This window comes from Stegostoma tigrinum, unplaced genomic scaffold (assembly GCF_030684315.1).
Source record: "Stegostoma tigrinum isolate sSteTig4 unplaced genomic scaffold, sSteTig4.hap1 scaffold_235, whole genome shotgun sequence".
NCBI lineage: Eukaryota > Metazoa > Chordata > Chondrichthyes > Orectolobiformes > Stegostomatidae > Stegostoma > Stegostoma tigrinum.
The window spans coordinates 276450-303723 of NW_026728169.1; the positions used below are offsets into that span (position 1 = coordinate 276450).

At 46.1% G+C, this 27274-nt stretch overlaps 1 long non-coding RNA gene across 3 annotated transcripts in view; it reads left to right on the forward strand.

The window, feature by feature from the left end:
• LOC132207975 (uncharacterized) overlaps window positions 1–27274 on the forward strand; it is a 63448-nt gene that overhangs the window by 12648 nt on the left and 23526 nt on the right. Inside the window, exon 4 of one of the 3 annotated variants that reach the window (XR_009444059.1) lies at window positions 79–507. The exons of the other annotated variants lie outside the window; for them this stretch is intronic. This is a non-coding gene — a long non-coding RNA (uncharacterized LOC132207975). Of the gene's footprint in view, window positions 1–78; window positions 508–27274 lie in introns of those variants that run through there. 3 annotated transcript variants of the gene reach the window in all.

Below are 27274 nucleotides of genomic sequence, written 5' to 3' on the forward strand. Positions count from 1 at the left end.
TCTGCAGTTTCTAATGATCCAGGTGACAATCTAGCAGCTTTCATTCTACTTTTAACTGTTGTAAATTTATTTTTCCAGGGAATTGGAAAGGAAGTATTTACTGACAGGCTGCTCAACTCAAACTTTGGATCAAGAACTGTCAGATTCACTTCATTCTCAGGAGCTTTGAACATTTAAGGAACAAGTGTCATTCACAGTGAAGAGAAACCATACAGGTGGTCTGTGTGGACAAGCCTTCAGTCAATTGTCTGGCCTGTCGATACGTAAATGCAGTTCCCTGGTTTCTCTGTGCTGTGCGTGTCCTTGTCTTTGTCCAGATTGGGCGATCAGGTGAAATTGAGACAATGCAGAGAGAAGGCCTATTTTTTTTTTCTTGTTGTGAATGTGTTTTTGTTCTTCCTTATTCTCCCGTAGAATGTGGGTATTGCTGGTCAGGACAGCATTTGCTGTTCATCCCTAATTTACCTTGAACTGATGTCAGAGGGCAGATAGGGATCAACCATGTTGTTGTGGGCCTCAAGTCACTTGTATGTCTGACCAGGCAAGGACTTCCCTTCCAAAGGGACATGAATGAATGGGATTTCAGGAAATTAAAGTCATGGCCTCTGTTCCTGAAATTCAGGTTTACTTTCCAGATTTTATTCATTGAATTCAAACTCCAGCAGCTGCTGTGTCTCAGTCCCCAGGGATTATCACCACTGCACTGCTATCTCTCCGCTGTATTGCCTTACTGTAGAGGATAATGTTCACTGTTCAGATCATCCCAGAGTGACAGAACAGGAGAAGGCCATTTGGACCATCACACCGGTGTTGGTTCTTGTTGAGAAAGGGATTGAGTGAAAGGAAAAAGTACCAGCTGATGCATGTTTGCAACATTTACAATGTGTGTCCATGTCAGGATAAATGTGGTTTAATGTAGATTGAAGTGGTTACTGAGAGCAAGAAGCTGATGCAGAGACAATGTGAGCAAAATTAACTTAGCTGCTAACAAACATCAATTTGTTGGTGACGACAGCAGAGAATGGTTTCAATCCAGTGACCTTCTGGGTAATGGGCCCAGCATGCTCCCTTTACACCACGCCCTGCCAGGTAACTCAACTGGAACACATTTGACTTCCTTCTTGCTTTCGAATGGCAGTGCGCACACACACACACACAAACACACACACAAACACACACAGACTCACACACACCAATGTATGATTAACTTACACACAATGTCACAAAGCTGCATTAGAACATTATTCAAACGAGCCACCACACACTGCAGCGCAGAGCAGAAGAAAATCACCTATACAGCGTATTCAAAAAGAATGGGAACCCTATGAACACAGTCTGCCGATTCCGCAGCAATAAACCCAAACAAACAGGCAAAACGGGCTCAGAAACCATAACCACGCTCCCCTACATCAAAGACATTTCCGAAATGACTGCCAGACTACTCGGACCTCTTGGCATCAGGGCAGCCCACAAACCCACCAGCACACTAAAACAGCAGCTAATGAACTTAAAAGACCCTAAACAGACAACAAACAAAACAAACGTCATCTACAAAATACCTTGCAAGAACTGTGACAAACACTACATTGGACAAACTGGCAGAAAGCTAGCCACCAGGATACATGAACATCAACTAGCCACAAAACGACATGACCCACTATCATTCGTATCCTTACATACAGATAAGGAAGGACACCACTTTGATTGGGACAACACATCCATCCTAGGGCAAGCCAAACAGAGACACGCACAAGAATTCCTAGAGGCATGGCATTCCAACCGGAACTCCATCAACAAACACATTGGCTCCAAATCAATCTACCATCCCCTGAGAAAAAGAACAGGAAATGACATCACCAACCCAAGGAAACCTAACCGGATAAATAGAACGCGGGACATAACGCCAGTGCTTCATCGGAGGCTCACTGATGATGTTACCTAGAATGATGACGCAACGTCTGAAAAATAACCTTCCAGCTCAGCGAGCAAACTCACATCCAGAACAGTTCAAGATCCAACAAAAGAAGCTAGTCTTTTTACAAATTCTGTTCATACCAACATCGCTCTGTGATATTTCCCACAGCCTGATGACCTAATATTCCCTGCTCCATGTTAATAAAAGCAGCTCTGGGTGAGGTTCAAGTTCACAGCCTTGGCATTTTACGCACCTCTGTACCATCACAGAAGGACCGCACGCTCACCGATTGTGTGATAGGAACCACAAAGTAGCCCAGAGCGCTCATTGCCATTCCCCATTTCCCGTTGTATCCTCGTATCTGGGCCACTGCGGCTCTGATTCCAGGCCTGGGAACTGGGATTATCTGGTCTTCTGCAGCAGTACCTTGTGCGAGGGAATTTTGGTGAGGTTGCTGATGTGAAACAGACAACAATAGAAGGACACAGTACGGCCTCACACACTGGCCACACTGTCATACATCAAGAATATATTAGAAGTGACAACAAGACCCCTCAGACCACTGAGAGTCATGGTGGCCAGACACACCCACAGCCGCTCAATGACAAACACGTACAAGAATTAAAGATCCCATTCCCACGACATGCAGAACCAATGCAGTTTACAAAATACCATGCAATTACAACTGTAAACATTACATCGGACAGACAAGAATAAAACTAGACATCGGAATTCAAAAACTTCAACCAGCAGCAAAACGGAATGACAAACTCTCCTCAATATTGAGACACGCAGACAATGAAGGCCATCAGTTCAACTGGGACAAGATAACCATAGTAGCCGAAGCCAAACATAGACACACACAGGAATTCCTCGAGGCATTGTTCTCCATCCGTCATGCAATCGTCAAACATAAAGAATTGGACCCCATTTACAAACCCACACAGATCAAAACCAGAAATGACACTCCTCACCATAACAGAGCAAACAGTATAAATTCCAAGTGGAGGAGAAAAACATTGTTTCAACGGAGGCTCTACTGATGATGTCATGTAGCATGGTGATGAACCATCTGAACAAGAACAAGCCAGCTCGGCGAACAAGTCAACAACTCACCCACAAACTGAGCTATAAATCTTTGCCAAAACTTTGAGCCGAGTTCAGCGTGAGAGCTGAAGACCAGTTTTCCTGTTTACCCTGGTACACAGATCACTCCGGATCAATCACCCACATTGACAATCATTTGTGTGTTGCCCTTTCCATGTCTCACCTTGGTTCAGCTTTCTGAGGGGTTCCATGCAATTTTCATTTTGCACATTTTACTGCGGAGAGTTTTGCAGCCTCATTTCAAGACCATTGAGTTTACAAACAGAAAGAGACCATTCAGACCATCACCTCTGCTCTGCCATTCAATGAGATCCTGTCTGATCTGCACTTTGTTGCCTTTCCCCATAATCCTTGATACTTTTATTGCTTAAAGATCTGTCAATCTCAGCCTTAAATATACTTATTGGCCCAGCCACAACAAACCTCTGCTGCAAAGAATTCCACCAATTCACAACTGTCTGAGAGAAAATTTCTTCCTCATGTCTGGTTTAAATATGAAACCCCACTCTGACATGAGATATTCTGGTCCTAGACTGTCCTAGAACGGAACCAACCTTTCTGCAACCAAACCGTTAATTCTCCAAAAAACCTGCATGTTTCAATAAGGAGCAAGGTTTTTACTTTGCAGTACAGTGTTTGGGCAGATGAAGGAAATGAATTCCAGAGCTTCAGAGCGTTAGAAAAGGATTTGCAGATCAGAAACTTGCTTAGATACAGCAAGATCTAAGCGTGCCACTTGATTCTTTAATCATTCATCACTGGATAATATTGGTCTTTGAATGTCAGTATTGAGAAAAATAAAAGTAACATTAAGTTACTTCCTTTCATCTCCCAGTAACTATTGCCCAATATCTTAAATCTCTGTTTCTAATAATTTTACGATCAGTGAAGAGGAACAGCTGCTCTTTACCTACCTGATCTAAATCTATCATAAACCTAGACACCTTTGTCAAAGATCACCTCAGTCTCCTTCGCTTTATGCAGAAAAGCTTCAGTTTCTCCAACCTGACCTTACAACTAATATCCCTCAGTTCCTGAATCATTCTGATCAATCTCCTTTCAATCACTCCACAGACCCTCACATCCTTGGTGCACACCACCCGTTTGTGCAGACGCGAATGCTCTGTGTTCAAGTGGGTGATGTTATCACACACGGGCAATTGCTTAGTGACATCACCCCAATTCATGGGCATTTCATGAACTGTGGGTTTCCTCTGACCCCAATGGTTCTGATGCCTTTTGAGCTGCAGACTCCAGCATTTGGTTTTAAAGTTGAAGACAATGAATTTATTTCAGTATTTTTAACCAGTAATGTACACATTTTGTATCAGAGATAATGGGAACTGCAGATGCTAGAGAATCTGAGATAACAAAGTGTGGAGCTGGATGAACACAGCAGGGCAAGCAGCAGATTAGGAGCACAAACCCTGACGTTTCGGGCCTAGTCCCTTCATCAGAAAAGGGGAATGGGGAGAGGATTCGGAAATAAAAAGGGAGAGGCGGATCAAAGAGGGAGAGTGGAGAAGATAGGTGGAGCGGTGAAGGCAACGGAAAAACTGCTCGATGTCCAAACATGTTTGGTATTCGTTGATGTGTGTGTAGAGGGGGATAAAGGTGAGTCCCTGACTGAGGACTGACCATTTGACCTCAGTCAGTGGGAGGTCTAGGGGTGACGGTGAAAACTCGGCAGGGTTCAGCGTGGCTGTCTCCTCTGGGGCTGCTGGCTGTGGAGGCGGTGGGCTTTTTGGCCTGCTGTGTTCATCCAGCTCCATGCTTTGTTATCTCATGTACATATTTTGCTTCACGTGCTGTTCTCAGTTATCTGACTCTGGTGTTGGTGTGATGTAAATCACGTCCCACTAACTTGAGTATTTTGCAGAGGTGACTAAGAAGATTGATGAAGGCAGAGAGGGTAAACATTGTTTGGATGCACTTCAGAAAGGTGTGTGAAAAGGTTCCTCATGGTAGACTGGTTAGATCACATGGAATACAGTGGAAGCTAGTGGTTTGGTTCCAAGACTGGCTTGAAGGCAGGAGGCACAGAGTGATCGTAGAGTGTTATATATCGGACTGGAGACCTGTGACCTGTGGTTTGTCACAAGAATCAGTGCTGGGACACTGCTTATCCATAATTTTATATAAATCATTTAGATGGAAGCATAGGAGGGATGGTTAGTAAGTTTGCAGATGGCCCCAAAATTCATGTTGTTGTGGACAGTGAGGAATGTTATCGCAGAGTACAACGCGACCTTGATCAGATGGGCCAATGGGCCGAGGAGTGGCAGATAGAGTTTAGTTTAGATAAATGTGAGGTGTTGCGAATTCGTAAGGCAAACTAGGGCAGGACTTATAAGTTAATGGTAGGGCCTTGGGGAGTGTCACCAAACAGAGACATTGGGGTGCAGATGCATAGTTCCTTGAAAGCGGAGCCACAGTTAGACAGGGTGGCAAAGAAGGCATTTGGCATGCTGGCTTTTATTGATCAATGTATTGACTATCGGAGTTTGGACGTTCCAATGCAGATGTACAGATACTGCACTCAGTTATAATATCCCTGCTACAGGGAAGTTGTTGAACTGAAAGGTTTCAGAGAAAAAAAAGATTTACAAGTATGGGACATGGATTGAATGGTTCGAGCTACTGGGAGAGGAGGCTGAATAGGCCGGGACTGATTCCCTGGTACGTCATAGGCTGACGCGTGACCTTACAGAGGTTAATAAAATCATGAGGGGCTTGGATGGGGTGAATTGGCAATATCTTTTCCTTAGGGAAAGGAATCCAAACCTGAGAGCATGGGTTTAAGTTGAGAGGTGCAAGGTTTAAAAGGGACCTGAGGGACAGTTTTACATGTAGAGAATGCTGCATGTATGGAGGAGGTGGTACAATCCCAGCTCTTAAACAGCATCAGGATTGGGAAATGAATAGGAAGGGGACAGAGGGATATGAGACAAATACTGGCAAGTGGAACTAAAATTATTTTGGATATCTGGTTCGAATTGACAAGTTGCAGCATTCAGTCTGTTTCCATCCTTTATATCTCTACAGCTCTTGGATCTTAATTTGCAATTCTAAATTAGCAGATTGTAATTGGAATGTTTGGAGTCGAAGCCAAACCATTTGTGACTTATTCAATGTACTGAATTTCATATCCACCATCCATGAAGGGATGGGAGTGATGTTAGGGATGTTGGAGTGGCTTGGGAACCAGAGTTCAATATATTCCAGATAAGATGGATTAGTCTAAGAAAATCTATTTATAATTGTGACCCAGTACTTCCTGACAGTGATATTACTTGATCAGAATTAGAATTTGTTTCAAGTATTTGATTTGATTTGGGAAGAGGCAGGCATTTTTTGCATTGCTAACAGTTCAGTTTGTTTAGTGTGCAAAATAGAACAGCACAAAATCAGACCCTTTCAGCAACTGCAGGCACATTGACACTGCAGGCAGTTGCACATTCCAAAGAAACAGATGGGGTGGGATCGGTTTGGAGGGAGGGGGTGGTGATTTGCCTTTTTTGCAACAAAGCGTCATATTTAATCGAGGGAGATAGACCCAATGTCTTCAGCGAGTGGTTCCTGCCGGCTGTGCACTGCCTGAGAGGGTGCTGGAAGCAGAATCATTCGTGACACTCAGGAGAGAGTTGAATGATGAGAGATTTAATAGGGCATCGGTAAGAGCATGGTGGGTGGGATTGGTGAAGTTGCCCACACAGACAGCTGATGCAGACAGTGACAGGCTGAAGCACCTTCCTCTGTGCTGGGACATTCTCTGAGTGTGCGGTTCTGTACCGATTGTTGCTGCAATCTCACTGACCCTCTGCTAGGCAGGGAGCTGGTTGATGAGGCTTGTTAGTGACATGCCCCACCTGATCTGATTGGTACATTTCCAATGATCTACACTCATTGCGAAGAGATTTTTATCGAAAAAGGTCTTGAAAAAGTACTGGTGTAAACTGACTATCGGTTTCCCCCGCTTCGGAAACCCAGGAGTACAGGAACAACAGTAAAAACTGTCAGCAGTGATTTACAAATCTTTGCACTCACTCAGGCTGATGGAAAATATGGAAGGTAACTGGGATCTAAGATATTCCAGTATTACAATGGCATTGCTTCTTGCCTTTTTTTGGCTAAGATCAAGGGTGTGTTTTTACCTGTTCTTATAATTGTGGACTAAGATAAGGTTAGAGCGAGTGTGTTGGAGGTGGAAGGAAGTTGTCAGGTTGATTGCAAGGGTGCACAATCGGTGCATCTTAATGCTGGTTTTGGCCTAACGCTGGTTCAGGGGAGCAGCAAACCTGCAACGATGGCTGCAGCAAGTGCTCGGGCCCCAGGTCAGGGGGTCCGGAACACCATCCATGTTTCCGTGAAGAAGGTGGATGAAGGTGTGGACTGCATCTTCTGTGTGAAGCGGGTTCTTTTGGACAGTTGTGGGTTTGCTGCTGCAGACATTTACTGCCTGCAGGATTTCCCTGGAGGAGGTTTTTAACCATGTAACCTTCAGGAATGCCAAGCTCTGCGAGCGCTTCCTGGAGGTTTTCAAGGAGAAAGGAGGTGAGGGGCCCCCACTCTGCATTGACCGCTGTCCTACTGTTTGTGATGCCTGCGCCGAGGAGCCATATCGTGACTGTACACATGTACAATCCGTATGTGCCAGCAGCTGATGTCCTGGCCTTCCTTGGAAGGTACGTGAAGGTGGAAGGGGACCTAACCAACATCCTGGACCCCTTTGGGATCTGGACAAGTAAGAGGCAGGTCAGGGTGATGCTGAGGATGAGCATGGACGGGAACATCATACATCCATCAGCCAGCTTCGCGATTGGCGGGAGCAAGGACTACCTGACTTTCGCAGGGCAACCCAAAGTCTGCCATGCCTGTGGTAGGTCAGGTCACGTGGCGGCCGACTGCAAAGTCACCATCTGATGGAACTGCAAGGAGGAGGGACCCCTTGCAAAGGATTGCCCAAAGGAAAAAAAGCTGCAACCTTTGTAGGGAAGCAGGCTACATCTGCAGGCCATGACCGCGGCGGGGGACCACCTACGTCCAGGTCGCTAGCAGGGGCAATGCGGGGCAAGTCCCCGCCGCCCCCGTAGGAGAGGCATGCACCAGGCCCATGCAAGGACCTTTGTCCTACTGCGCAGGAGGGACCAGCCCCACAGGATGGAACCGAGGCAAGCAAAGCGCCCCTGCATGTTCCACTTTCTCCGCCCCACCCCTCCGACAACCCGGAGTCGATGGAGGCGGCGACAGGTGACCCAGGGGAGTGGACAACGGTCCGGAAGCCGAGGAGGAAGGCGCGCTGGAGGGCCCCAGCGGGTCCAGAGTGAGAGGTTGGCCGTCCTGCAGCAGCTTCCACCCCTGCTGGCTAAGTCTAGGCCAGTCATTCTAGGTGGAGACTTCAACTGCATCATTGATGCAGATGGAAGATCCAGCGTGGGGACAGTGGGTGGGGAGAGTAAACTAGACGCCACGTCCAGATTCCTGCTGTGAAGGACGCCAAGCTCCGACGTCTTCGGCACCCCTGCAGATGGAGCACAGAGAAGATACACCTGGTCGCGGACAGACGGGTCTATCTGCTCAAGGGTAGACTTCCTCTTTGTGTCACGAGCGTTCCTCGGTCAGGTCCACTGGCATCGAGCCGGTGTTCTTCTCTGACCACTGCCTCCTGCTAGCCGAGTGTCACATACTGGGCGACCAGCAGGCCGGCAATGGGGCGTGGAACATCAACACAACTCTGTTGACGACAGAGAACGTTGAGGAGCTTAAGAGGGAGTACGCCGGTTGGAGAACCGTGAAACCCCTCTTTGAGTGTCCGGGCAACTGGTGGGATAAGGTGGAGGAGACCATCAAGAGGTTCTTTGTGCTCAAGGGTGTTCGGAAGGTGAGAGAAAGGCGGGGAAAGCTGTCGCGACTCCAGAAAAGGACGCAGAACCCGCTCCTTCTGCAGTCGATGGGGGTCAATGTCACGGAGGACGTCTGCAAGGTGAGGGGCCAGCAAGCCTCCCCCTTTGCCACGGAGGCCTCCAGGTTAATATTCCGGTCCAGGGTCCGCTCCGTGGAGCAGGACGAGATGTGCTCACGTTTCTTCTTTCAGGGGGTGCACAAAGAGCTCTGTGCTCAGCCGGCTGAAGGAGACCGATGGCTCGGTGACGTCGTCTTGGCCTGACATTTTGAGGATCAGCAGATCCTTCTATGCCAGACTGCGTGACGCGAAGTCCACGGCCAGCACAGCCTCCGACTTGCTCCTGTAATCTATCACGGAGGTCTTAGACGGCGGCACGCGGGAGTGGCTGGACCGGCAGTTATCCCTGGACGAGCTGAGCAGAGCCCTCAAGTCCTTTGAGAGGAATAAGACTCCCGGGAGCAACGGCTTACCAGTGGAGCTGTATTCCGCTCCGTGGGACCTGGTCGGCCAGAACCTGCTGGAGCTGTACGATTGTGCGCTTCAGGCAGGGGAAACGTGCAAGTCCATGAGGAAGGGCATCATCACCCTCATTTACAAGAGGAAGGGGGAGAGGGAAGAAATTAAGAATTGGCGTCCCATTTCACTATTGAACGTGGACTACAAAATCCTGGCCAAGGTCATAGCCAACCGGGTCAGGTCTGTCCTGGAGTTGCTGATTCACCCTGACGCAACCTGTGCTGTGCCGGGCAGGAAGAGCGCTGAGAGCCTCGCGTTCATCGGAGATACAATCGCCTACGTGCAGGACAGGCGGGTGGACACCTGCCTCGTCAGCCTGGACCAGGAGAAGGCCTTCGACAGGGTCTCTCAGGCTTACATGAGGGACGTCCTCTCCAAATTGGGATTCGGGGAGGGCATCCACAATTGGATCTGGCTGCTCTACACCAACATCATTAGTGCAGTCTCGATCAACAGGTGGGAATCGGACAGTTTTCCCGTCAGATCTGGAGTCAGGCAGGGCTGTCCGCTCTCTCCTGCCTTGTTCGTGTGCTGTGTGGAGCCCTTCGCCGCATCCATCAGGAAGGACGTGAGCCTGAAGGACGTGACTATCCCAGGCTGCGGAGGCCTTCAGGTCAAGACCTCCCTGTACATGGACCATGTCACCGTCTTCTGCATCGATCGTCTGTCGGTGAGTAGGTTGTTGGAAATCTGCGGCCAAAGTCAATCGGGGTAAGAGCGAGGCCATGTTCTTCAGGAACTAGGATGACCACTCTTTCATCCCCTTAACCGTAGGGACAGACTACCTGAAGGTGCTGGGTGTTTGGTTTGGTGGAGCTGGGGCGTGCACTAAGAATTGGGAGGATTGTATCACCAAACTGAAGCAGAAACTGGGCAGGTGGACGTTCCGGTCCCTCTCCAAAAATGATAAGAACCTGGTTGTCAGGTGCGAGGGGCTTTTGGTACTGTTGTATGTGGCGCAAGCCTGGCCTATTCCCTGGACCTGTGCCGCTGTGGTCACCCGGGCCATCTTCCACTTCATTTGGGTGTCGAGGATGGACCGGGTCCGCAGGGACACCATGTACAAAGACCTGGAAAATGGGGAGAAAGGGTGTACCAAACGCGAACCCTCACCGTGATGGCTACCTTTTGTGTGCGGCTGCATCAAGCTGTGCGTAGATCCTCAGTACGCAAACGCCAAGTGTCACTCCTTACTGAGGTTCTACCTGTCCGTCCTCGGTGTGGCAAAGGATGGGCATGGCCTCATTGCCGCAGAACACTCCAAGTAGTTGGACCGTCCTCTACCACCTGTCGTTCGTAGAGAAATTTTTGAAAGGATACACCTTTTTGACTACAAGGCTGTCAGGCAGTGGTCAGCACGTAGTATCCTCGAGACCCTTCGGGAAAAGGAGAGGGTGGATCCCGTCGTGTGGGTCCCCACGCAGACTGCCAAAGTCATTTGGCAGAATGCCTCATCGCCAGAACTTTCAAACAAGCACAAGGACATTGTTTGGCTGGCGGTGAGAGGGGATCTGCCAGTGAGATCCTTAATGCATGCCCAGAATCTCTGCGCCACTGCGCGCTGCCCTCGAGGTGGCTGCGGGGGCGACAAGACTGTCTATCACCTCCTTCTGGAGTGTGCCTATGCACAGGAGGTCTGTAGGGGGATGCAGTGGTATTTGTCGAGGTTCATTCCGAGCAGCTCCGTGACGTGGGACTCCGTGCTCTAAGGGCTGTTTCCCGGGACGGACACCGAGACCGACATCAACAGCGCCTGGAGGACCATCAATGTGGTGAAAGACGCTCTTTGGTCTGCCTGCAACTTGCTGGTATGTCAGCTGAAAGAACTGACCCCGACCGAAAGTTGCAGACTGGCGCACTCCAAGGTCCAGGACTACGTGCTGAGGGACGCACTAAAGCCTGGGGCAGCCGCTGCCAAGGCACGGTGGGGAAAGACCACCGTATGAAGCCCCTCGTCCAGAATAGAAAAAAGGGCCCTATCTGGTAACTGTGCCCAGCTGGCGCCTTCCACAACTGGTCAGGGGGGCAACTGGGACCATGCGGGGTGACGACTGCCGGGGTATTTTCTTTGCTTTGTTTTTTTTCTTCTTTGTTTTGTTTTTTCTTCCTTTATTTGGAGTACGTACCACCTGGGTAACCCGGTGCGGCTTGCATGACTGGGTAGGTGTATAAATATGGTGGCCATGGGCACCCGCATGGGCCACAGCTATGCCTGCCTCTTTGTAGGTTAAGTGGAACAGTCCGTCTTCTGCACCTACACAGGCCCCAAACCCCACCTCTTCGTCCGTTACATTGATGACTGTATCGGCCCGCCTCTTGCTCCCCAGAGAAGCTCGAACAGTTGATCCACTTCACCAACACCTTCGACCCCAACCTTCAGTTCACCTGGGCCATCTCCAGCACATCCCTCACCTTCCTGGATCTCTCAGTCTCCATCTCAGGCAACCAGCTTGTAACTGATATCCATTTCAAGAAAACAGCTACCTAGAATACACCTCCTCCCACCCACCCTCCTGCAAAAATTCCATCCCCTATTCCCAATTCCTCCGCCTCCGCCGCATCTGCTCCCACGATAAGGCATTCCACTCCCGCACATCCCAGATGTCCAAGTTCTTCAAGGACCGCAACTTTCCCCACAGTGATCGAGAACGCCCTTGACCGCGTCTCCCGCAACACATCCCTCACACCCCGCTCCCGCAACAACTGCCCAAAGAGGATCCCCCTCGTTCTCACACACCACCCCACCAACCTCCGGATACAACGCATCATCCTCCGGCACTTCCGCCATCTACAATCCGATCCCACCACCCAAGACATTTTTCCATCCCCACCCGTCTGCTTTCCTGAGAGACCACTCTCTCCATGACTCCCTTGTTCGTTCCACAATGCCCTCCAACCCCACCACACCCGGCACCTTCCCCTGCAACCGCAGGAAATGCTACACTTGCCCCCACACCTCCTCCTTCACCCCTATCCCAGGGCCCAAGATGACATTCCACATTAAGCAGAGGTTCACCTGCACATCTGCCAATGTGGTATACTGCATCAACTGCACCCGGTGTGGCTTCCTCTGCATTGGGGAAACCAAGCGGAGGCTTGGGGACCGCTTTGCGGAACACCTCCGCTCAGTTCGCAAAAAAACAACTGCACCTCCCAGTCGCAAACCATTTCCACTCCTCCTCCCATTCTTTATAATGACATGTCCATCATGGGCCTCCTGCAGTGCCACAATGATGCCACCCGAAGGTTGAAGGAACAGCAACTCATATTCCGCTTGGGAACCCTGCAGCCTCATGGTATCAATATGGACTTCACCAGCTTCAAAATCTCCCCTTCCCCCATCGCATCCCGAAACCAGCCCAGTTCGTCCCCTCCCCCGACTGCACCACACCTCCAGCCCAGCTCTTCCCTTCCACCCACTGCATCCCAAAACCAGTCCAACCTGTCTCTGCCTCCCTAACCTGTTCTTCCTCTCAGCCATCCCTTCCTCCCACCCCAAGCCGCACCTCCATCTCCTACCTACTAACCTCATCCCACCTCCTTGACTTGTCCGTCTTCCCTGGACTGACCTATCCCCTCCCGACCTATACTCTTTCCACCTATCTTCTTTTCTCTCCATCTCGGTCTGCCTCCCCCTCTCTCCCTATTTATTCCAGAATCCTCACCCCATCCCCCTCTCTAATGAAGGATCTAGGCCCGAAACGTCAGCTTTTGTGCTCCTGAGATGCTGCTGGGCCTGCTGTGTTCATTCAGCCTCACATTTTATTACCTAGGTGTATAAATATGTTTTTTTTGTACATCTTATGAATAAAGTACATTTTTTTCAAATAAAAAAAGCGACGAAACTTGTGAAAATGAACCTTCCAGCTCAGTGAGCAAATTTAGATCCAGTCTTGTTGTCTATTCCAAAACATAATACCATGCCACAACTACCATAAAACATGGCATTGGACAGACCGAAAGGAAATTAGCCATCAGAATATGTGAACATCAGCTAGCAGCAAAATGGCACAATGAATTCTCCTCAATATCTGTGCATTGAGACAATGAAGGCCGTCAATTTAACTGAGGCTAAGTGGCCACAGTAGCCCACGCCAAACACAGACATGCATGGGAATTCCTGGAGGCATGATTCTCCATCCATACTTCAATCAACAAATATATAGAATTGGACCCTATTTACAAACCCACACAGATCACAACTGAAAATGACAGTACTCACCATAATGGACCGGACAGCATAAATTCCCAGCGGAGTAGAATAACATCGCTTCAAAGGCTGTCTCCAGGCACGCTGACAGAACGCCTGAACAAATACAAGCCAGCTCGGTGAGCAAGTCAACAGTCTTATCCACAACCCGAGCTATTGATCTTTGCCAAAATTTTAGACTACATTTTTCATTCTGTCCCATTGGAGAACAATTCTTTGTAGCTCACAAAACTGCTACTTCAAAGTAACATCAAAAAAAAAGTCCAAATGAATGCGTTGATGAGGGGAGTTCTGGCCAGTCCTGTCGATGTGGGGATCACCTGACGCATGCAGAGTGCTTTCTGACTAGAGCTGTACCAGATGAGTGTCAGATACACAGACAGACTGGGCAAATAGATTTACATCACAGCTCACATCTCCCAGCCTGGGAATCTGAGGCGGTGCTCAGACATTTAAGTAATCAGCCTCAATATCAGCTCAGCAAGATCTCACAATTGCATTTGCAGATACAAACCATTTTGTTTTACAATTTCATGATGCAATCAGGAAAATCCATGATACAAAAAGTAACCTCCTTCTCACTCCACACCCTTTCTACCTTGGTACCATCCTACAGGTAATAAACATCCCCCAATCTCTAACATTCTGCAGGATCCCACCTTTTCCTACATTTGCACTATTCTCCCATGTCTGCAAATGTCCCTTTCTCTGGAACATGTCCAGGTTCTATAACATTCCTATCTCTGAAACATCCCGAGAACAGCATCGGAGGTAAATGGAGGTGACTGAGATCAGGATGATTTTGTGCACGTGAGAATTTTACATAAATACGGAGGGTTGCAATCACAAGAAGGGGTTTCAGGGAGCTAAAAAGCATATGATCTGAATGTGGTAATACAAATAGGAAGGGTTGTCAGGAGTAGAGGAGATTACACAGACGTCAATAGATGTCAAGATTGGGAGGGCTGTGCTCAGTGGATGAGATTTCATACGTAGACAGGACCTTAGAACTAAGAGGAGTTCACATCAAGACAGAGATGTAGGAGCTGCATGAGTTCATTGTTGGAGGTTAGGAGGGCTGGAGCAGTTTGCAGGGGTAAGGATGCTTATAGGATGGGGGTGCTTTACAAAAAACAGGGAATGTTTTATGGAATGGTGCATTGTACACAGAAAATAGGATCCAAAACAGAAATGGACGCCATTAGCGACTGAAGAAATGTGATGAAACTCGGACAATTCATGTCCCTTCAACATCTTTGTATTCTCTATGCAACTCACAATCCCATCTATGTTTATGCCATTAACAAACATGGAAAAATTTTATTTGATCTGTGCGTCGAACTGATTGATAGATACTGTGAATAGCTGGAGCCCAAACATGAATCCTTCCTCTAACTCAAAAGGTACAGCCTGCAAACACACAAATCAACAAAATTATAAGCACATGCTTTCCCATCTGTTAAACAATTTTCAACACATGCCAGCACATCACCTCCAAGTCCACGTGGTCCAAATTTATTAATTTGCTTTTCCAGTGGGAACCTTTAATATACATCTGAAAAAGCAAATAAAGTTTCCTCCTACCATCATTTTTTAGGAGATAGATATAATAATTCTACGTTTGGATGTCATAATGGAAAATGACAATTTAGTACTGAAGTTAAGTGTCTAAATTTGAGGAATGCAGCTTATTATTAGATTACCTCTACCATTAGGCATTATCACTTTCATTAGACAGGACCTGGCACATATAGATGTGGGGAGGAACTACTTGCATTTGAGTCTATATTCGGAAAGTGGAACTGTTATAAAGTGATACAATGAGAATGCTTGATAAAATAACAAGGTGTAGGGCTCGATGAACACAGCAGGCCAGGGAGCATCATAGGAACAGGAAAGCTGGCGTTTCGAGTCTGGAACCTTCTTCAGAAAAAGGGGGGGGGGGGGGAGAGGAATGGGATTCTGAAATAAATTGGGGGGAGGTGGTGGTGGTGGATGGCTAAAAAAGCAGATTAGTGGAGAGGAGATGGACAGGCCATGGAGGCAGATCTGGAGCCAGTCAAGGTGAGTGTCGGCAGGGAGTTGGGATGGGGACGGTCAGTTGTGGGAAGATCGACAGGTCACAGAGGCGTGGATGTGGCTGGTAGGTAGGAGGTGGGAGTGGGGAGTGGTCAGTGAGGTTGGAGGAGCAGGAAGTTGGGAGAAGGGACGGAGAGGTCAAGGAAGAGGGGACAAGCTTCGCTGGTTTTGGGATGAGGTCAGAGGTGGGGAGATTTTTAAGCTTGCAAAGTCCACACTGAGACCATTGGGCTGCGGGGCTCCCAAGCAAAATATGAGGTACTGTCCCTGCCGCCTTCAGGTGGCATTGTTGTGGCTCAGGATGGTGAGGATCTCCAACATGTTCCAATTAATAAGGAGCAAGAATTAAATGCTTTTCAAGCATACTGGTGGATAAATTACCAGCGCCCATTAAAATTTATCCCAGGCTACTATAAGAGGCAAGAAAGGAGATTGCAGAGGCCTTGCAGATATATTTAATCGCTTAGTGGCCACCAGTGTCGTGCTGAATGACTGGAGGATAGTTAATGTGTTTAATTTGTTCAAGAAGGGGAGCAAAGATTGGCCAAGTAATTGCAGAAAAGATAGCCTGACATCGGTCGCAACAAAATTACTGGAAGAAATTCTGAGGGAAAGGACAAATCAACACTTGCAAAGGAAGGAATCATTGGGCTCATCAGCAGAGATTTCTTCAAGAGAGATCCTGTCTGATGAATTCAGTTGAGTTCTTTCAAATTTTGCCGAAAAATATTGATGAGGTCAGTGCAAATGGAATGGTTTGAATGAAAATCAGTGAAGCCTTTGACAATGTTTCACATGGAAGGCTGATTCAAAAGGTAGGAACCCATGAGATTGAGACAAGTCGGCAAAAATAGATCCTACACTGGTGGAGAGTATTTTTTTGTGATTGACAGCCTTTGACCATCAGCAGACTGCAGGGATCGCTGCAAGGCCCACTACTGTTTATTCTGTACATTAATGTCTTTGTTGTGAAAGTAGATGGTATCATCAGTAGGGCTGTAGATGACAAAAGTTGGACGCGCTGTCCATCGTGAGGTGGATGGTCTCAGACAAACGTCTGATATTGATCAGCTGATAAACTGAGCAGCGCAATGGCAGATGGAACTTATTTCTAATAAGTTTGAAATAATACACTGTGCGAGGTATGGCAAGTGAAGGACATACATAATGAACAGTAGGTACAGGCAGAGTACTGAGAAACAAAAAGGACCTTGGTACACAGCGTGACAGGGTGGTGAAGACACATGAACTGGGGCCACGTCCTCACAAGGTGAATTAGTAGAGGTACCCGAAAGGATCTATCCAGCCTAGGAGGGGTGTTGGACCCGAAACAGCAGAGACGGGCAAAGACGTTGAAGACAGCAATTTAAATAGACAAGACAGGCAAAAGCATGGCAAGAAATGAAGTAAAAGTGATTAATTGAACTGTACTTATTTCCATGCAATGGACTTGACAGGAAAGGCAGATAAACTCAGAGAATGGATGAGGACATGGGATTGGGACAGCTAACGTATTACAGAAAAAAAAAAGCTGAGGGAAAGAAAAGGCGAGCAGCTCAATGTACCAGGGTACAGACACCACAGGAAGGTTCGAAGGGGAGGCAAGTTAGGAGGGGAAGAGGTATTTTTGAATTGGAGAAACATGACGGCAGCGTTTAGAGAGAATATTCCAGGGGTTTGCCCAGCAAAACTATTTTTGTGGAACTGAGAAATAAGAGTGGGCAATTGCTTTGGTATAATTGGACAACCCAACAATTGGTGTGAAATTGAAGAGCAAATATGTTCAGAGGTCTGAGCTATCTATCAGAACAATGGGGGTGTAATGGTAGGGGATTATAATTTTCCAAATTGAGACTGATACCACACAGTGTTATGTGCTTTCAGTGGGTGGAATTTGTTAAGTGTGTTTAAAAATAACTCCCTCAAACAATACTTAGATAGCCCGACTGAAGAAGGGGCAAAATCAGACCTCCGCATGAGAAACAAGGTTGGGCAAGGGACTGATGTGGTATTGTGGCAGCACTTTGGCAAAGAGATCACAATTTTATTAGTTTGAAAACAGCAATGGAAAAAGATTGGCCTGGTGCACAAAATAAAGTTATAAAGTAGGTCAAGAGCAATTATGATGGTATTTGACGGGAATTTTCAAAAGACGGTTGGGGAGGCTTTTTGCAGGGGCATCTGGCAAGTTGGAAGCTTTCAAAAATGAGAGGTCAGAGCCGGCATATTCCTGTTAGTGTGATGGACGATGCTGACAGAAGTAGGAAACTCTGAATGACTTGTGATATAGAGGCTCTGATCAAGAAAAATGGGACACTGCTGGATCAAATGAATCCCTTGAGGACTATGGGAGTGTAGGGATAAACTTTATGAAGGAAATCGGGAGAGCAAAGATGGGGTATGAGATAACTTTGGCCGATAAGGTTAAGGAGAATCCGAAGAAATTCAATAAGGATATTAAGGGCAAAAGAGCGACTGGGCAGAAAATGGGGATTTGTACAGATCAAAGAGGCCACCAACATGGGCAACCACAGGAGATGGGTGAGACGCTAAACAGTATTTCATATCAGTACTCACTGTGGGGACAAACTAGTAAATTCAGGTAAATAAAGAGTAATATCCTGAAAAGAGTCTACACGACAGAACAGTGATGTTAATGTCTTAAAAAGCTTGATCAAGTGTACCTGATGTCTTTTGGGGAACCAGGGACGAATCTGTTGGACCCCGAGCACAGATATTTCACTCAAGCACAGGAGGTTGTGGGGTGACCATTTACAAGTTAATTAATGCCTGAGGAGCATCAATAAGATGAATAGCCAACATCTCTCCCCCAGGGTAAGGGCGCCCAAAACTAGAGGCCATAGGTTTGAGTTGAGAGGGGAAAGGTTTAAGGAGACATGAGGGGTAACATTTGCCACACAGTGAATGGTGCATATATGGAACGAGCTGCCAGAGAAAGCTACAACATTGAAAAGATAATGGGGCAGGTACATAGACAGCAAAGTTTTGAAAGGATATGGGCCAAACTCAGGCAAATGTGACTTATTCCATTCAGGAAACCTGGCACTTATGGATGAATTGGGTCACATAGTCTGTTTCTGTGCTGCAAAATTCTATGACTCCAATTACTGGAGAAAGAGACGACTAAGACGAGACAAGTTGCAGACATTGAAGCAAGTTATAGAGATAGGGATAGTAGTCAGGATTGGAGTATATTTCAAATGTATGGAGGGACTGTCGAGCGGGGAGGTGGTCACAGAAATAGGAGCAGTTAGTGGAGTTGGTACAGTTGAAGACTCTGGTCCACAAGAGTCTACATTTGACCACATAGACACAGTCATAGAGGAGGAACACAGAGCAGAAAGATCAGAGGCAGCATTACCGCCCTCTTGTTGGAAATTTGCTTTCACTTTTATGTTGATCCTCACAAAGACAGCACAGGCCTGCAATGATAACTGAACTTCCTATGCTATCTTTGGAAGGCATACTACAAAAATGCTTAAAGTAGGCCTCCCATGACAGTAGTGAACGAGTTTGGCTCAGTAATTAGGGAAAGAAGTCTGCCATTCTCACTTGGTCAGGTCAGACCCACAGGGATGTGGCAGATTCTCAACTACCTTCTGGCTTGCTGTGCCATTTCATTCAGTTCAAAGCAGTTTAGGCTGTGTAATAAGTGCTCTCCAGGCAGAGACACGCACATCTCATGAGTGAATAAATAATAACTGGAACCACTGTCCTGGTCAATCAAGTCGGCAGATTTATGGACAGGCCTGTAAACTGACAGAGAGGATGCTGAGACTGGGGTCAGGTGAAAGGAGATTCCCAGACCAAAGCAAAAGCTGAAGAATTACAGCAGCACGGTGATGTTGGTGAAGACAAGCAGATCGGGATAGGAAGCAACAAAACTGTACATTTGTGAATTGGTATGTGTTGGGGAATGTTGGTAAAATGTACCTCACAATGTTCCTTTTGGGAAGGGCAAGTATATGCAGTAAGATAGTGTCATTCGAAGGGGAGCTCGGAGATTGTTTGTGTCAGCGTTCCTTTGAATAACACGTTGTGCAACAGGCTAGGGACGTAGCTGTCCCAGATCGTCCGCTGTATCATGAAGTTGAGCAAATGAGTAATGTCACACCGAGAGATCCTCAGGGAAATAGTGAAAAAGTGGAATTCAAAGGAAGTATGAAGTTTTGAAGTGATCATACAAATTACAAACAAAAAGAAACAAGGCCAATTACATGAGTTTTGTGGCGGGTGGGGGGGGGGGGGGGAGAGAACCGGCCAAGTTAAACAGTGTAAAGAGACTGTAATGTATGGCCGCAAATGAACACAGAAACACATTTGAAGGAACAGTGTAAAATATTAAAAAGATATTCCACTGAAACAGGCAAAATCTCAGCAAGAAATTCCTATGTGCATGTCACTCGGAGTAAATGATCAGATGCAATTAATACAGGCTGAGAAGACAACCAAAAAATACCCTAAAATTCTGAAGAGGAACAATGTGGTTCAAAAAATGACAGCAGACTACCAAAGTATAGAAGTCGGTGTTAAACAGATTGTAAGGGGTCTCTTCGCAGGAGGAACATGGTAGGAAGTGGAATCATTGTTGGGGTTCCATGAGATGACAGGATCAAGGAGTGTTGAAGGTAGTGAGAGCGTTGCAGAGTGTGGCATTGGCCTGAACAATGTCACAAACCTAGTACGAATTGCTGCACTGTTTGCAAAGGTTGTGGAGGGAAATACACCCTTTTATTTCTTCATTCCTGGGACTCGGCTATCACTGGATGGGCCAGTATTCAGTGCCTATTGCACTTTTGAGTTAAGAGTCAGCCATTTTGTTATGGATCTGCAGTCACATGTCGGCCAGGCCTGTTCAGATGCTGTTCCCCAAAGGGCATTCGTCATTGAGTTGAGATTACTTTTTCTTTTACAAAAAGATGATCAACAACGGACATACCATTCATGATTATTTTTATTGAATTCTAATTCCACAATCTGCCCAGGTCCCCAGAACATTATCTATGTCTCTGGATGAACAGCCCAGTGGTATTATCACTAGACTGTGGCCGACCCCATAATGGAGTTGGTTGAGGTGATATGGAGTGTTACAGAACATGGAGACCATTACAACTGCAAAGCACGTTGTGTAATCCATAACAGGCTTCAAAAATGGAAACTGTCAAAGCGGTATGAGATATACCAGAGGCCAACAGGGCAGGTGGCGATGAAACAGGTTCGATATTGTGAGGAGATGTCACAACAGGATGATGTTAGGGCTTCTGTCATTTACAGACATAAGGAATGCTGTGGGGACTGGATGAAGTCACAGTAATGAGGGTGTGTTTGTTATTTGAGGAGGAGGTGCCAACATATATGCAAAAATGGAACATTCACCGAGCACACAAAGACACACGTATGAATAATCACAATAAAGATCAGCTCCACATTCATGACAGTTGTGTGTGATCTTACTACTCCAAACTCCACAGCATAAAACCTGCTCTCCACACAACACTGACTATTTACAATTCATTTGATGAAAATTAGATCATAAAAATCGGCCATTTGAAGTCCACAGGATAAATAAAAGCTCCCCACAGATCATGCACAATTTGTAATTCACAACATATGAACCAGCAGTCCACACAGAATTACCGAGACGCAGGCGTGAAAGGATGGGGAGGATTTAAAGAGGAGGGAAGAAGAGCTGAACGAGATGTTAAATGGGTGAGAGTGTATGAGCGGAAAGAACAGGGTGGATAGACTTGGATTGTTTCTGCTTGAGGGTCAGTGGCTGAGCGGGCAACTTGTCGAAATATATAAAACTGAGAAGCAAGGATAGTGAATAATCGGAGTCTTTTCCCTCAGGTGAAAAATATCAAATACAACGGTCATAAGTTTAGGCTGAGAGGGGAAAGTTTAAAGCAGACATGAGAGTTTTTATAGAGGTGAGTAAGTGCCTGGAACAGATTGCCAGGGTATTTGGTCAAAGCAGAGATGAGAGTAATGTTTAAGAGACATTTGGACAGATACATCAATGGGCAGGGAAGAGCGGAATATGGATTATGTGCAGCCAGATAGCATTATTTTCAAATAGTATCATGGTCATCGCAGAAATGATAGGCTGAAGGACCTGTTCTGGTTCATGACTGTTGTATGCCCTATACCCTAACAGGTGAAATTAAAGCTTTAAAATTAAACAAAGAACTGTGAAATCTGAAGATCTGAAACAGAACAGAAGTTGGTGCACAAAGTACGTAGGTTGGCAGCATCTGTGTAGAGAATTGAGCTCTTCAGAAATGAGAGACATACAGATGCACACACACAGAGACATGTCTAGCCATTAAAAAAAACAAAGAATAAACTCAGTTCCCCGCAGAGAAATTAAAACCAGCTCTGCACACACAACTGACCAGAGTCCACAAGGTCAATTGCAGCCTTCAAACAGAAATGACCACAGTCCACAGAATAAAATCAAGCTCTACAGGCAGAACTGACCATTTACAATGTGTAGGATTAACCAATGCCATACACAAAACTACCTGCTTACAGTCCGCAAGATAAATAAAAGCTTCCCAGACAGTATTGACCATTCTCAGGTCACCAGTTGAGAACCAGCTCAATTGATCCACCTAACCATTCAAAATCCAGGGATTAAACCCAAACCCTAGACACAATTAGTGAAACACAATTTGTTGGTGTGAATCCACTCCACACTTCTGCAGTGTTGGGGAAAACAAACAAAGAAGGAAAAAAGAAATTAAAAAAAAGAAAAAAGATAGCAAAAAGAAACCAGCACTTTTATAATCTCCTGAGTGCTGGAGAATGACTGAGAGCTGGCTGGGCACAGGCAAAGTTCTGTGCAGGAGTGAATAAAGGGTGACTTAGTAATGGCATACCGGCCTCGGTGCAGTTGTATAGAACATAACAGCACAGTACAGGCCCTTCGGACCTCGATGTTGTGCCGACCTGTCATACCGATCTCAAGCCCATCTAACTTACACTATTCCATGTACGTCCATATGCTTATCCAATGACGACTTAAATGTACCGAAAGTTGGCGAATGTACTACCATTGTGGGCAAAGCGTTCCATTCCCTTACTACTCTGAGATAAGAAACTACCTCTGGCATCTGTCCGATATCTTTTACCCCTCAATTTAAAGCTATGCCTCCTCGTGCTCGCCATCACCATCCTAGGAAAAATGCTCTCCCTATTCACGCTATCTAACCCTCCGATTATTTTATGTTTCAATTAGGTCACCTCTCAACCTTCTTCTCTATAATGAAAACAGCCTCAAGTCCCTCAGCCTTTCCCCGTAAGACCTTCCCTCCAGACCAGGCAACATCCTAGGAAATCTCCTCTGCACCCTTTCCAAAGCTTTCACATCCTTCTTATAATGCGATGACCAGAACTGTACACAATACTCCAAGTGCGGCCGCACCAAAGTTTTGTACAGCTTCACCATAACCTCTTGGTTCCGGAACTCGATCCCCCTATTAATAAAAGCTAAAACACTGTATGCCTTCTTAACAGCCCTGTCAACCTGGGTGGCAACTTTCAAGGATCTGTGCACATGGACACCGAGATCTCTCTGCTCATCTACACTACTCTGAATCTTACCATTAGCCCTGTACTTTGCCTTCCGGTTACTCCTACCAAAGTACATCACCTCACATTTGTCTGCATTAAAGTCCATTTGCCACCTCTCAGCCAAGCTCTGCCACTTATCTATGTCTCTCTGCAACCTGCAGCATCCTTCGTCACTATCCACAACTCCACCGACCTTAGTGTTGTCTGCAAATTTACGAACCCATCCTTCTACGCCCTAATCCAGGTCATTTATAAAAATGACAAACAGCAGTGGACCCAACACCGACCCTTGAGGTACACCACTAGTAACTGGTCTCCAGGATGAACATTTCCCATCAACTACCACCCTCTGGCTTCTTTCAGCAAGCCAATTTCTGATCCAAACTGCGATATCTCCCACAATTCCATTCCTCCGCATTTTGTACAATAGCCTATTGTGGGGAACCTTATCGAACGCCTTGCTGAAAGCCATTTACACCACATCAACCGGTTTACTCTCATCTAGCTGTTGGGTCACCTTCTCAAAAGAACTCAATAAGGTTCGTGAGGCACGACCTTCCCTTCACAAAACCGTGCTGACTATCCCTAATCAATTTATTCTTTTCTAGATGATTATAAATCATATCCCTTATAACCTTTTCCAACACTTTACCAACAACTGAGGTGAGGCTCACTGGTCTATAATTACCAGGGTTGTCTCGACTCCCCTTCTTGAACTGGGGAACCACATTTGCTATCCTCCAGTCATCTGGCACTATTCCTGTAGACAATGACGAGTTAAGTATCAATGCCAAAGGCTCGGATACACACAATAGCAGTTTACAACACAGGACTGACCAATGGCAGCCCACAGGTTGGAAACAAGTCCTCTCGCAGGACTGACCATATGCAGTCTGCAGACACACAAGAGCGAAAAATCAGTGTACAGCACTAAAAAAAACTTGTTCTGCTAGGAAATGAACTGTTTGCTCTCCAAATACTTCTATCAAAAAAAAGTAACACTTCACACTTGAACAACTGCTGGCAGTCCACAGAATGAAAACAATCACAACCGAACAAGCAGAGACCTGGGCACTCACAATCAACAAGAAAATAACAGACTGCTCCGTGTACAGAACTGGCCATTCATCATTCACAGGATAAAATAAATCTTCCCAAACACAGGACTGATATTTTGCAACGAAAAGGAATTTTAGAAACAACAACATTTCATAGAATGTATGCTGCCCATCTACATTGCACAGGTCATCAATGTCAAAGAATATTCTCCTCCTGCCTGGGTGAATGCAGCTCCAACAATACTCACTGAGCTTGACACTAACCAGCACAAAGCAGCCTCATGTTTGGAATGATATTTACTCACTTCACGCGTAACACACTGTGACAGCAGTGGCTACAAGCTACAAGGTTCAGCAGCTGCAGCTTTTCACAAGACCACAAACAGCCTGGAAGAAAAACAACAGGTGTACGACATGAGCAGTATTTCCAAGTGCTCCTCCAAGCCATGCTCCTTCCTCCCAGCGCCTGTGGCTGTCTGCACTGCCAACGGATTGCAGTGGGTCAATCAAGGCAGCTCACAAATAAAAACAGAAGTTGCTGGAAAAGCTCAACATGTGAAAAGAAATCAAAGTTAACATTGCTCAGAAGCACCACCACCTTCTCCAGGCAATTAGAGATGGGAAGTAAATGTTGGCCAAGCCACGTATGTCCACATCACATGCATGAATGTGTGCCAAAACTCAGACAATTCATGTCTCCCTTCATCCCCTTTGCATTCTCTGCACAGCTCACAATCCCATCTATGGTTTGGCCATCAATAAACACAGAAACATTAGTTTTGATCTGTACATCTCATTGATCGAGCGATTACGAATAGCTGGAACCGAAACATGAATCCTTCCTCAAATTCACAAAGTACAACCTGCAAATTCACAAATCAACAATTCATTAGCATGTGCTTTTCTGTCTGGTAAACAATTCTCAACGCATGCCAGCACATCACTTCCAAGTCCATGTGGTCAAATATGCTGATTTGGTTCTTCAGTGGGACTCTGTTAAAATGGATCTGAAAAGTCAAACAAAGTTTCCTCCTACCTCCAATTTTTTGGGGATAGAGATAATAACTCCAAGTTTGAATGTCATTATGGAAAGCGAAAAGGATAGTGCAGAAGTGTCTAAATTTGAGGAAAACAACCTATCATTACACCACTTCTATCACTCGACATTATCACACACGAGGCAGGAGCTGGCACGTATAGACTGGGGGAGGAACTGCTTGCAGTGATTCTATTTTGGAAAGTGAGACTATTTTCAAGAGATACAATGAGAATCCAGGATCACTGTGTTCCATGAATGAATGACTTGAGGATGAATGAGCATGAACGACAAAGGCAGCAATATCATGAGTTTCATAAAGAAAATATAGCACAACGAAAAAGGGTAAAGCCCTTCAAAATTATAGTTTACAAAAGGAGGTCCTTAAAATTGGAGAGCAAACTATGGCCATGAAATGTCTTTGGCAGGTACTGTTCAGGAGAAAAGCCACAAGGTGTTTTATATGTATACTTAGAGTAAGAGAATTACCAAGGAGAGTGGAGCCTGTTAGAAACCAAAGGGGCAAATTGCCATAGAGTCAGAAGTAAGTGAGGTCTTGAATGAACACTTCTCATCTGTGCTCACAAAGGAGAAACATGTTGTAGCTGTGGATTTCAGTTAGGATGCTGAGGATCTAGAACGTGTTCAGACAAAAGTTGGGGGTGTTGTCCATAGTGAGGTGAATGGTCTCTCACTACAGTCTGATATTGATCAACTGATAAACTGAGCACAGTAATGGTGGATGGACATTACTTCTAAGAAGCATGAGGTAATACACTGTGGGAGGTATGCTCAGTGAAGGACATACATAATGGGCAGTAGGTACACACAGAATACTGAAAAAACAAAAAAAGGACCTTGGCACAAAAGTCCAGAGATCACTGAAGGTGTCAGCACAGAGACGGTGTCGGGGCAGGGGGTGAAAGCACCTGTACGGGGTGCGGGGATCACATGTTCTGGCAAGGTGAATAGTTTGAGGCATTGAAAGTATTTAAACCAGCCTGTCAGGGGTGTGGGAGCCTAAAGAGCAGTGAGGCAAAAGAGAGGCTGGCACAGAAGTTCAGCAAAACAATTTAAATAGACAAGGTAGGGAAGAGCAGGGCAGGATATGAGGGAAAATTGATGAATTAAACTGCATTTAGATCAACACAATGGACCTGACAGGCAAGGCAGATCAACTAAGGGCATGGATGGGGGCATATGACTGGGATATCAAACATCTTACAGAAACACAGCTGAGGGAAAGAAAGGACAAGCAGCTCAATGCTGCAGGGGGCAGGCGCTACAGGAAGGATAGAAGAGGAGACAAGATAGGAGGAATCAGGAAAACATGATGGCTGTGCTTAGAGAATATTTCTAGGGTTTGCCCAGTGCAGTTATACTAGCAAAACAGAAAAATTAGAACGGGTGATCACTTTGGTGCAATTGTCCTACAGGCCCCCAACAGTCGGTGAGAAATTGAGGAGCAAATATATTGAGAGATCTTAGATAATTCTGAGAATAATAAGGGTGAAATGGTCAGGGATTCTGAATTTTCCAGACCTAGACTGGTACTGCCAAAGTGTGAAGCGCTTCGATGGGAGGAATTTGTTAAGTGTGTTCAAGAAAACTCTCTCAAACAATATGGAGATGGCCCGATTGGAGAAGGGACCAAACCTGACCTGCACGTGTGAAACACGGTCGGGCAAGGACTGTGGTGTTATTAGGGAAACACTTTGGAAACTGACCACAATTTTATCAATTTGAAAATAGCTATGGAAAACGATTGGTCTGGTTCACAAGTTAAAGTTATAAGCTGGGGTTAGACCAATCTTAATGGTATTTGATAGGAATTTTCAAAAGATGATTGGGG